At 36.7% G+C, this 11401-nt stretch overlaps 1 long non-coding RNA gene across 1 annotated transcript; it reads left to right on the top strand.

Moving 5' to 3' along the window:
- The first annotated feature begins 349 nt into the window (after positions 1–349).
- On the top strand, positions 350–8478 carry LOC108447869. Its single transcript, XR_001863570.1, has 5 exons — positions 350–523; positions 1400–1488; positions 3708–3822; positions 6126–6197; positions 6971–8478. It is a non-coding gene; the product is annotated as an uncharacterized LOC108447869 (long non-coding RNA).
- Positions 8479–11401: the final 2923 nt, after the last annotated feature.

Genomic DNA, 11401 nt, shown 5'->3' with positions numbered 1-11401 from the left:
ATGAAAGGACTCTGGACATTTCTATCACTGGAGTATCACAACAAATACACAGCAGTTTCAGTAGATCAGGAGGTTGTCTCAGAGTGCTTGTTTTATTTTCTCCTGCTTTTCAGACATTAAAAAATCAGAACATAGGCAAATGCACAGCAAGAGCTTAGCACATATCCATTTCCTTTAGTAAATGTCTTATATTGACCTTAAGGGGGTATGTTATTATGTCACAAGAGTTTGTAAATACCCTACCTACCCAGACAATTATTTTAAAATGTGTATTTATAACTCATTGCTATGTTTTGAATGAAAAATAATTTTTAAAAGAATTTTAAAAAAGGGCATGCAAATAATCAGAGGGAAATAGGAATAAAAAGGATCTAAAAAGAAACGGGAATAGGAATTTTTTGACAGCCAATGAGCTACTGCTACTGTATTTTTTTTTCTGAGGTAAAGAGAGAAAATGAAACAAAAATATGATGAGAAGACATAAGGATTGGGTCTCATCTTATGCCTGACCTGAAGGTTTAAGGTAAGCACTTAAAGAGAATTTAACTGTGACCAGGTGAAATATGCCATTAATGCATTTTCAAACGAGACAAGCCATGTGATTAGAATTAACACATACTTAAATAATGTATTGAAATAAGCTTTAAGTCTTAAATACACAGCAATTTAATTTAATAGTCATATTCAAAAGCAGAAAGCTTTGTTGGAAGACTACTTGGAGGAAAAACTAGAAGACACATTTCCTACTGGAAACCAGGCAAAATTTTATGGATGCCAGAAGCATAGTTCCACTTTCTAATTAAGGCCCCTAATTACTCAAACTGTTCTGCACAGTTGTTTCCTTTTTTTTCCTATAGTTCTGGGAAGTCACAGGGGGATCTGCTCACATCCATCAGCTTGCTACATTTGAGTCTAAAATATGGCGTGGCCTACAAAGAAAGACAATTCTTTCTGTTTTCTAATTAGCATCACAACTGGAGACACTAGATTTCTGCTCTTTTCCGACCCCACTTCTGGCTTCAGATTATATTGCTAAAGTCAGCAGTTCCTGCCAGGAAGCAGTGCCAGGAGGTGTAAAAATAAGTATTCGGTAGCTGCTGCAGGAATGGAATAGCTAGTTTTTCCAGGAAGATTAAGATTGCAGCCATGCTACAGCACTAAATAGAAAAGGTTTCCTTTTGATAAAGAGGTTAACAGAAATTAAAGGAGGAACTGCTCACTCAGGAAGGTGAGGTGACAGAAAGGACCTGGAACCCGTGGGTCACCTGTAGCAGACCCATCTAATCACAAGGGCTGCAGTACTGGGTAATCTTCAGCCCTCTTCTGTTTTACTCAGAGTTTGTAGGCAAGCACATGGTTCTGGTAGTTGAAAGTTATAACTTAGAAACCTCTTTTGCAGGTGACTGGTTCCAGAAGAGTGTCATAAAATAACAGTTTTACTTGTTCTGTCTGATTTGCACTCAAGCCTTTTCAGGAAGGAAGTTAAAGGTAGGTGGTGACCCTGTGTCTGTAATTTCCCCTCTGGCTTTCTGTGGCTGTGGAGATCTGTTCTGCTCTGTCTTTGGTACTGTTTTGACTCCATTGAGGAATTAGGAGGTGAAGAGACTTTTTAAAAAATTTTTATTTAAAGTTGTATTTAAATGTAAGTCCACTTAAATGTGGACTTAAATGAGCCTGGATCTGCTTATCAATAGGCATGCAGCAGTCAAACTTGGGTGTATTCAGAGGCACAACCACAAGTAATGAGGGAGACAGAGGGAGACAACAAAGCAGCTGTTGTGTAAGTGCCCTCAGAGCAAGAGAGTAGTAGTGTGAGCACTCATCAGTTTGCCTTGGATGAACTGCTAGCAGTAGTTGAACTCCTAGATTATATGCTGATGGCTTTCTGTCATTTCTAGAATATTCTCTTGTTGATTTTTTCATACGAGTTTTGGTAGGTAGTTCTTACTTATATGTAGAAGAGGAGCTGTGCCCTGAGAATCTTTCAGAACAAAAAAAATATTCAAAGCATGGTGCGGCCTTATTATTTTGTCATCATTTATGAACTAAGCAGAAGCCCTTCAATAACAACCATCTGGAGTTTGTGGTACTGAGCAACAATATCTTTGCTTTATGTGTCCCAGTCAAGAGAACTATAATTGCATATGCTTTGGAGGGGTAGTAGAACTCACGTATATAGCATATAAATGCTGACCTGATGATGGCTACATGCATAAACAGTGTTGTATCTCTGTCTGCAAAACAGCTGGTTTGGTTTCCACTTGTGGGAGTATCTCCAGAAGTGAGAGTCTTATTCCTGGAAGGAGTGATGGTGAACACAGATTTGTATACAGACAGGATCCAACATTCTTTTTTGATGAAAATGCTAATTAATGCAAGTTCCACTCTAACCTGACTGGAAGTTTCTGTAAATGAACAGTTTGCATTACACTGTTGTCTTCCTTTATTAGTGATAATTCGAACATTAAAGTGAAGATCTTTTGGAATACCACCTCTAATTAAAGTTGTAAATACACGGAAGGATTCAGCCCCAGCTGTTTTGTTTGGTTCTCCAATTATGCACAGCATCTCATGTACATTCAATGAAAAGAACCCAAATTTCCATTCCACTTATTGTTTCTGAAATGGGCCCTCACCAGAATTAACCCTGGCATGCTACAATAACAGATGAACATATTTCACTGAAGTAATGGGCTTTGGTGGTTTTGAAGTCATGAAACAGAATTATTCTCACCTAGGTTTTGTTGGTGTTTCTCTTTGGAAGGTCAGAGACAAACTGGAGACTTACCTGAAGGGTCCCATCTTTGCTAGTCAGCTATTTTAGCAAGCATTTAGAGTCTTCACATAGGATTACAGTGTGGCAAAGTAATGCATTTTAAGGAAAGATGACAAAAGAAATGGAACGAAGTACAGAATAATTCAACCAAGCATAGAAGGTAGATGAACATTTTAAATAACATGGTCCAAAAAATCCAGAGATTTGGTCAATTTCCCTGAAAGATTTAATAAGCAATCTCACACTTGCCTCATTAAATTTTCAGAATCAACAATCAGTTGTTAACACACATTGTATACCTTTTTATTTCTTACTCCTCAAATACTTTGAGTAAGTTTTATAAAAGCATTGGCATCTTATCTTTCCCTGTAGTGCTAGAAAAGCAATCCAAAGTTGACAGTAGCAGAGCAGTTGGAGAAATCAAGGAGGCAGATAGCTCATATTAATGAGGATCAGGTTTACCCTGGATGTGAAGATTACGGGAGAAAAACTACAAACTGTATATAATGCTAACCTCGAGTATGGTATTACTGTTATTGTATTGTATGATATTATTATTATTATTATGGTATTGTAAATATGTATTGTAAATATGCAAACTATATATCATGCTAATATATAAATACATTAACATCATCAGAAAATATACAGTAGTATAGTTTAGGAGCAGGCTTTGTACAGTGACACTTTACTGCTCTAGCAGCAGTCATTAGCTGTCAGTAAAGGGCAGCTCATTACAAATGGATATGGTGAGTATACAGACAACCCAAACCACATCTGATAGACAGTAGAATGCAAACAGATTATAGATATACTGTTTTATTTTGCAGTGTTCTCTCCAAGTTGCCTATGTGAACCATCATTTTTCTGCCCAAGACTATTTTTGACACCTAAATTAAGATTTTATAACTTTCTGCCCTTTAAATTCCAGTGGTTAATGAAGCATTGGGAGGAAAATAGCTTATTAGATTTCACCACTGAAACAAAATTTAAAATACTGCAGTTTTCTTTGGATTTGAAAACTAATATATAAAGAAACAGAGAAGGTAAGTAGAAGCGTTCAAAGTTTCTTTGTATTTTTTCAAGCACTGATTCTAAGTCCAGACTAGAAAACTGTGTCTTCTGTCCCCTTCAAAAACAATGAAATACCAATTTTATGTGCTATCAACCTCTGAATTTGCACGTCACATACTTGATGGAAAAGGTAATGTGCAATTATCTAGTAAATCAATTTTATTAAAAAAAAATACATCCAACTGTCATAGTAAGTGGCTGAAGATGACATAATTGTGAATTGATACCTGTACCACACCTTCACCACTAATGAATACTTTGTAGACAAATGTAGCAAGAACAATTAGGAATGTTTACAATAATAGCTATTTAATTCGGTTTTGAAGGCCTAACTAATACTACAATTTCTCAAAGAATAAACCTGTTGAGACATTGTAGAATTCTGTGTGAAGGTGGGATAGTCAGTAAGCCTTGTTTTGAACTCTGTTTGGAGCTACAGCATCCCAGCTGTCCCTAGCTTGCCTGGAGGTGCCCCCTGTCTGCGCTGCCTGGAGTTGAGGCAATCAAGAATCTGCTCCCAGGGAATATAATTGTACTGAAGTGTGGGAACGTGCTGTGCACATTAATCTTTCATGATGGTTGCTGAAGCACAGGACAAAGTCCTTGCTTCATTGATTTGACACAGGACATACTCTTCTCATCACCGTATGACATGTTCTATAAAATAAAGGATGGATGATTGGTCCTGGCAGGAGAGATATTCACAAAGTGCTTTTCTTCCAGTCCCCTGCCTCTTCCCTGCTTTTGAACTGAGACTTCTCAGTGGCAACTGCATCACAGCAGCTCCTACTAATGCAAGATTAAAGACAGAAGGCCTCCTTTCTGCAGCACACGTGTCCTGTTTCTATTTGTACACCATCAGTCAGTATATCCAGAATGGTGGCTCAAGTTCAAGTTAAATTTGGGAAAGTATATTCACCAAAGAGCACAAAATGCTACTTTTGCCAATTCTATTTCTTAAAATTTGCTCTTTCCAAGAAGTCCATTGTAACAACATGTGGGTTTTATTTGCACCCTATATAATAATTTTCACCAGCGTAGAACTTCTGATGTTGATACAATCGGTAAATAATAGGGGACAAAAAATATTCTTCTCAGATAAAATTTATCCAAAAAGGCATTTTTTCTAAGGCAACTGAAAACAGTCAAGGAGGTATCTGCACCTTTTGAAAATCTACATCTGTGCTATTTTTATATTTGTTCATTATAAGTCAATTTTTGAAAATTATTCCTGAAAATTTCACATGGTTTTGTATATAAGGAACTTCAAAATACAACATTTAAGAAATACAAAAAACTGCAAAGTAGTCACAGAGGCTAGTTTTAGCTTAATAAACTAATCTTGTGTTTATTCAATAGGAAAGGAGTTACAAAGGGAAGATCAATGTTGAGGGTGGTAGGGAAAAATTTATGTTTGTGTTTGGCTTTGGTTTGTTGGTTTTTTAGGTGCATCTAGACTCAAACAAAGAGAAAAAAAAAGGCCAAAAAAACCCCCCAAACCAACAAAAAACAAAAGTAAACCCCAACCAACCTTCTCTGTGGACTATACGGGAGCCAGAATATCTCTGAGAATTGTCATATTGCTTTACTGAAGGACAAAATGAGTATGAAAGTATTTGTGATACTGCTAATAAATTCACTTTCATAAGCATGATTGACCTTAGGAGTTTAACTTCAATGATCCTTGTGCATCCCTTCCAATTCAGGGCATTTTATGATCGAATATATGTTAGTGTGAAGTGTGTTTCTAGGGAAGTTTGGTCTGTTCAACAGTGCCCACTTATTAACCTTGAGTTGTTAAAAAAATTGAATTATTGAATACTGTTCTATGGACATATGTTTAAAATGGGTTTTTTAATTGTCTTGCTCAGATCTTTTACTGTACATGACTGGTTTGAGATTTAATATTTGCAATAGCATGGCCAACAAGGAATTAAAAAATGGTTTTTGCACATAAACTGAAAAATTGTTTTGTTGCTTCAAAGTGCTAAGAGTCTCTGTAGTTGTATCAAAAAGAAATACTGCTGCAGCTACAATAAAATTGTGCAATGAAGCACAACTGATTATGCTATAGTTGTCCTAATATTAACATTATTATTCAAATGTAAATGCTTATGTATCTTGTGGGGTATGTAGTAATGGAAATAGTTTATATTTTCTTCTGAGTGCTGTGTCTTTTAATTCAACTTTTGGTATTACATCATAGTTTCAGAGACAGAAGTGCCAGATTTGGAGAGTAATAGATTTCTTTTTCTTCTTTTTTTTTTTTTTCTAGTTTTCCATCTCCAGAATGTGTGTCTCCATTCACCTAGACAGAGTTGTAACCTGAATGATTCTCACTCGTGATGTTAGTCTCGTCTTTCTTCTATTCTTACCTATTAGCTGCCCAATGCTATCTGGAAGTCAAGGAAGGCTTTGATGGAATATGTTTGTCAGTATTTGAAAAGCTAAGACATGATAGAAACCTAGCCATCTAAACAGCCAAGTATGTAAAAATGCCTGCCTTAATATTAAGACCAGAAAAACGTGTCCATTCTGAGCCATTTTTATGCAGCGGCTCAAAGACTTGGATAACCAGTAAGTGTCACACAAGCAAGAAAGATGGCTGGATTCCAGAGCAGAGCTATGAGAACTATCAGGCCACCAGTGTCTCTTTTGCAGAGGCAGGGATGGTGGTGGGGAAGACCTCAGTGTTTTGGGGCAAATGGATGAATTGTGTGCTGACAGTGACTCAGAATCCATGTGTGGGTGTGAAGGGCCTCAAAGAAGCCATCCGAGAAACAGCATGGCCAAGCCTGAGGCAACCTGGGGGCAGGGTTAAATACAACTTCTCAAAATGGAACCAAATGAGGTCTGCTCTTTGCTTGGCAACTTTTTCAAATGAAAAGGCTTGGGAGGTTTTAGATTTTTTTTCCTTTTTTTTTTTTTTTTTTTTTAATGCTAGAGTTGGTGGGAAGCAAGAAATAAAAATAATTATTGTGCTAATATAAATATTTACATTTCTTCCTACTCACTGTTGTACATCTTTTCTTCCACTTCTACTTTCACATGCTGGCTCCCTTATCTGAAATCTCATCAACATGATGACAATGGTTTTATTGCTGAACTACTGGACTGTAGAATTGAAAAAGTCCATGTTGACCATTTCTTTCTTGCTGATGGGAAAAAAGGCTGGGACAATGTGGGCAAAACTTAAAGGAAGAATCAATTATGTACAACAACTTCTTAATGGAAAAGGTAGCTGCGTGAGGAACCTTCACAGAAGAAGACAGAAGGTGAGCTTCTTAGAACCATAAAATATTTTGGGTTGGAGGACACTTAAAAATGTCATCTAATCCAACCGCTCTGCAATGAGCAGGGACATCTTCAACTAGGTCAGGTAGCTCAGAGCCCCCTCCAGTCTGACCTTGAATGTTTCCAGGATGTGACATCTGTCACCTCACTAGGAAACCTGGTCCAGTATTTTAGCTCCCTCATTGTAAAAAAGTTTGTAAGTCTAGAAATGCAATTTCACAGCCAATATTGTGGATCCTGTGCCAGGTGTCTGGATTTGCAGAGATTTTGCTAAGATTTTAATAATCATGGCCATGTGTAAATATGGAAGGAGAATCATGGAGCAGAATAGCTCAATGTGGGCCCTCACTGAAATGAAACTCGACTATGTTTCTCTCTGGTAGTGTTTGGTATTGCCACAGAACGAGAAATGAGGAAATATGCTTGTAGTACCAGCAGTGGAAGGGCAGTCAGAATATCTGAAGTATCGAATCTCTGCTGATTACGCCCATTATAGGAAATAAACTAAACTGCAGAGGGGAGAGGATGAAAGAAGAGAACGGGATGCTTCTGTATTTTTTTGCATGTTGCTACCCTCTGCAGATCTCAAAAAGTAATGATGCAATGATTAGGTAAGGTGTCCAAAGTATTTGCTAAATGCAACAGTATTTTAAAGTCCAAGTATTTCTTAAAATAACAAAAGAGAGATTTAAAATTAGTAATATAAAATCAGTGCTAATGCAGAGTTTTGAGATGAATATTTATCAGTATAACAGACAAGAAACAGATAAGAACATATAGGAAGGAACACTTGCCAATGGGGGAAGTTTGAGGAACAGCCAAAGAACAGTTAATTTCCACTGGGGCTGAAAGCAAGTACTGGAAGTATTAGGGCCACAGATCCCCAAGCGTATACTGAATTTCAGTAAGTGAACTAGTGACACTTAACATCATCTACAGTAGTCAACTGGGAATCAGTGGATATAAAAAGAAGAGAGTATTCAAGAGAATTTCTGGTGTAAAGCATTATCAATTATTTTGGTTTATCCGATAGTTGGATTACCCCAATTGGATGGGTAAGCTAAAGAAAATTAGTAAATTCCAGCAAAAATTGCAGCAAGATGCAAGCACACTTTTCCATTGTGTAGGCTTTAAAAAGGTAAAGATGACAACTGGGTGGGAAATCTTTGCCTGTAATATAATGTCTCTAAAGTAATTAGAAATATAAAATGGTAACTTTGGTAACCAAGAAGCTTTATATTTTATGAATTTTTTAATATATATTTTAAGTTATGTAATATAGCACTGCTCTGTCACAGTTATGATGTAAATAAAGTTCTTACTGACAGCTTTCATATCCAGGAAGTTTGATTTATGAAACACTAGTACATGAAATGTCTGTGGTAGTATAGTACAGCTTGTTGGAGAGATTAAATACTCTGAATGATTGGCTGATTGCCTTCATTCTTGAAATAGCTAATGAGCTACTAAAAATCAGCTTGTGAGTAAAAATCAGCTTGTGTTGAGCAAAAGGATGGAGTCCATAGGAAAGAGGGAGTAGCCTGATGCAATGAAAAAAAGCACAGAAAGATGCCCCACTCCAACTTCCTCTCCTGAATTCTGCACATAATGCTGTCATCACAAAGAAGGCATTCTTCAAAGTTAAGGGACAATAAACGAAAAATCCATGGTGTTTTCAGATATGTTTATGGTCCCAGAAAGTCCAAAGGTACTTGGGCTTTGCTTTTACCATGGCTGATCTTAACAGTTCTGCAGAAGTAAATTTTAACACAAAATTGAGACACAATTGGTAACTCACCCAGCTAATAAATACCTAACTTTAACTATTTCTAGCTGAACTTATATCTTTCCAATGAGGAGTGGCTTACTTCAGTAGGCTGCTTCAGTAGGAAACATGATGCAATTTTGCATATTTGGGGTTGTTTTGTTTATTTAAACTTTTAATAAAAGCGGTGCCCATGGCATATACATGAAATGAAAAGAGACCAAGGACACATTTCTTCTGTAGGAAATGCAACATTGTATTTTAATGAAAGAAAAGGTGTGAGTAAACTCTACTCACATCTCACTTCCACTAGAATTACAGTAGAGGAGGGGGAAGGAAATCCATCACAGGGAACAATTTTTTTTTTCTTTTTTTTCTTGCAGAAGAGTTTACTGAGTAGCCTCTTAAAGCTCTGCGGAGAATTTGCTCTAAAGGCTGTCAGTGTAGGATAGGTATTTAAAATTTGTCACTTTCACCCTTTTTCAGTTTAAATGGAAGGCAACTATAGGTCTGGTAAGGAATATCTATGACTATTATGGTGGAGAGTGGACGAGCAGATTTAATTTATATAGGAAAGGCAGAATCTTTTGCAGGTTTGTAGACTGTGATAGTCCCATTAATGCAGGAATGACTTTTTTTTCTTCTGGGGATCTGACTCCAAAGAAGTATGTGCAGGACAAGTTGGTTTAGTGAACAAAACAATAAAAGTGTCGATAATTGAACAGAAGATGTGATATTCTCTTACAATAGCTGCAGAACAATACTGAACTTGAGCTTATTGGGTATTAGAAACCTAAGAATAAAAGAAACATTTTTGCTGGGACCTTGTAACTATATACAATGTTCATGCAGCTTATTTGTATTTATCTTTAAGAAGTGCAACTATAATCACTTTAATCATAAACAATAAGCAACAGCATGAACTAATTTATTAGTGAATCTCCATCTGATTAACTAGTAGCACCCTTGTCCAATATATTATAACGTATGTGGATCCTGTGTTCCAGGATCATCACCAGCAGTTGAGTCTTCACTACTAATAACATTCTCAAAAAGACAATATGTTAAAATGAGTCAATGTGTTTCAGGCTTTTTCTTGAATGTGCGTGTGTTGACTCTCCTTTGAATTTGTGTAGTGCATCTACTGAAAGTAAGATAAAATCTTATTTTGCAAATTGTCACGTGTCACATATGTATGTGGTTCTATAATTCTGTTGACTTATGCAGTGGGGAAGATATTAAATGTAAATGTCTTGAGTCATTGGAAATTTTGTTAGTGTGCCATCCAGAAATGTATTCATTCTTTTCTTCACTTTTACTTCACAGGATCATAGAATGATTTGGGTTGGAAGGTGCCTCAAGGATTACCTAGCTTCAAGCCCCCAGCCATGGTCAGGGACACTTTCCACTAGAGCAGGTTGCTCAAGCCCCCATCTAACCTTTCGTTGAATGCTACCAGGGATGGTGCATCCACAGCTTCTCTGAGAAACTTGTTACTGTGTCCCACCCCCCTCACATGCAAGAATTTCTTCCTAATATGTAATCCAAACCTATCCTCTTACTGTCTAAAGCCATTCCAACTTGTCCTATTGCTAGATGTCCTTCTGAAAAGTCCCTCTCCAGCTTTCTTTTAGGCCGTCTTTAGGTATTGGAATGTTGCTATAAGGTTTCCCTTGAGCCTTCTCTTCTACAGGCTGAACAACCCCAAAGCTAAGGTGAAATTGCTTTGGAAAAATTGCTGTATTTTATAGAACCATATATTTGATAGTTTGTTTTAAAAATCAAACCTGACATGACTCATCTCTGAATCCAAGTCTTAGTAAACTTGAGGAATCTTTTTAAGAGCTCAGACATCTTCATTTATGGATCCAAAGTAATCTTGCTTTTCTCCTTTTTTAGTTGATTTTGGGTTTTTTTTGACAAATCAAGATAGATTTTTAGTGTGTGTTTTTGTTTGTTTTGAATTCAGCTGAAACCAGAGAATAGTTCTTTCCCTCTTGGCACTGGAAAAGTTTGCTCATAGTCTGGGCCTGATATTTTGGATTATTCAAAACCACGTGTAAGGGACATAAAATTAAAGGCACATGGAAGCAGGGGAAAATAAGAAGTTCAAAAAACATGATGCAGCATGGCTTAGGGTTGTAAAGTGTAGAGTCCCCCATTCTTCTTCTTTAAAAATGTTATTTTTCTGTTGTGGTTTTCTTTTTAAGAACTCTTGACACTTCTTCCCCAAAGAGACAAGTTTTGATATCATTTTAAACACCTTGGAGACAATACATATTTATTGAAGAATTCGTTAAACAATTTGATTTCTGAAAATGCAAAGTTGTATATAGATACTATTTTACAGTTGATTCAATCTTATGCAGTGTACGGTACTTCCATCCCTTTTGGAGAAGTGACATATACTGTGTAAAAGTGTGCTTTGTTATATGCTGTAGCCTTCACTTGTGTAACTAGTGAAATGGTCTGTTCTGGAAACCAGCTCAGGA

This window comes from Corvus brachyrhynchos, unplaced genomic scaffold (assembly GCF_000691975.1).
Source record: "Corvus brachyrhynchos isolate BGI_N302 unplaced genomic scaffold, ASM69197v1 scaffold7, whole genome shotgun sequence".
Taxonomy (NCBI): Eukaryota; Metazoa; Chordata; class Aves; order Passeriformes; family Corvidae; genus Corvus; species Corvus brachyrhynchos.
Note: the sequence above shows the minus strand (reverse complement) of the source record. Positions and strands in the feature narration are given on the sequence as shown.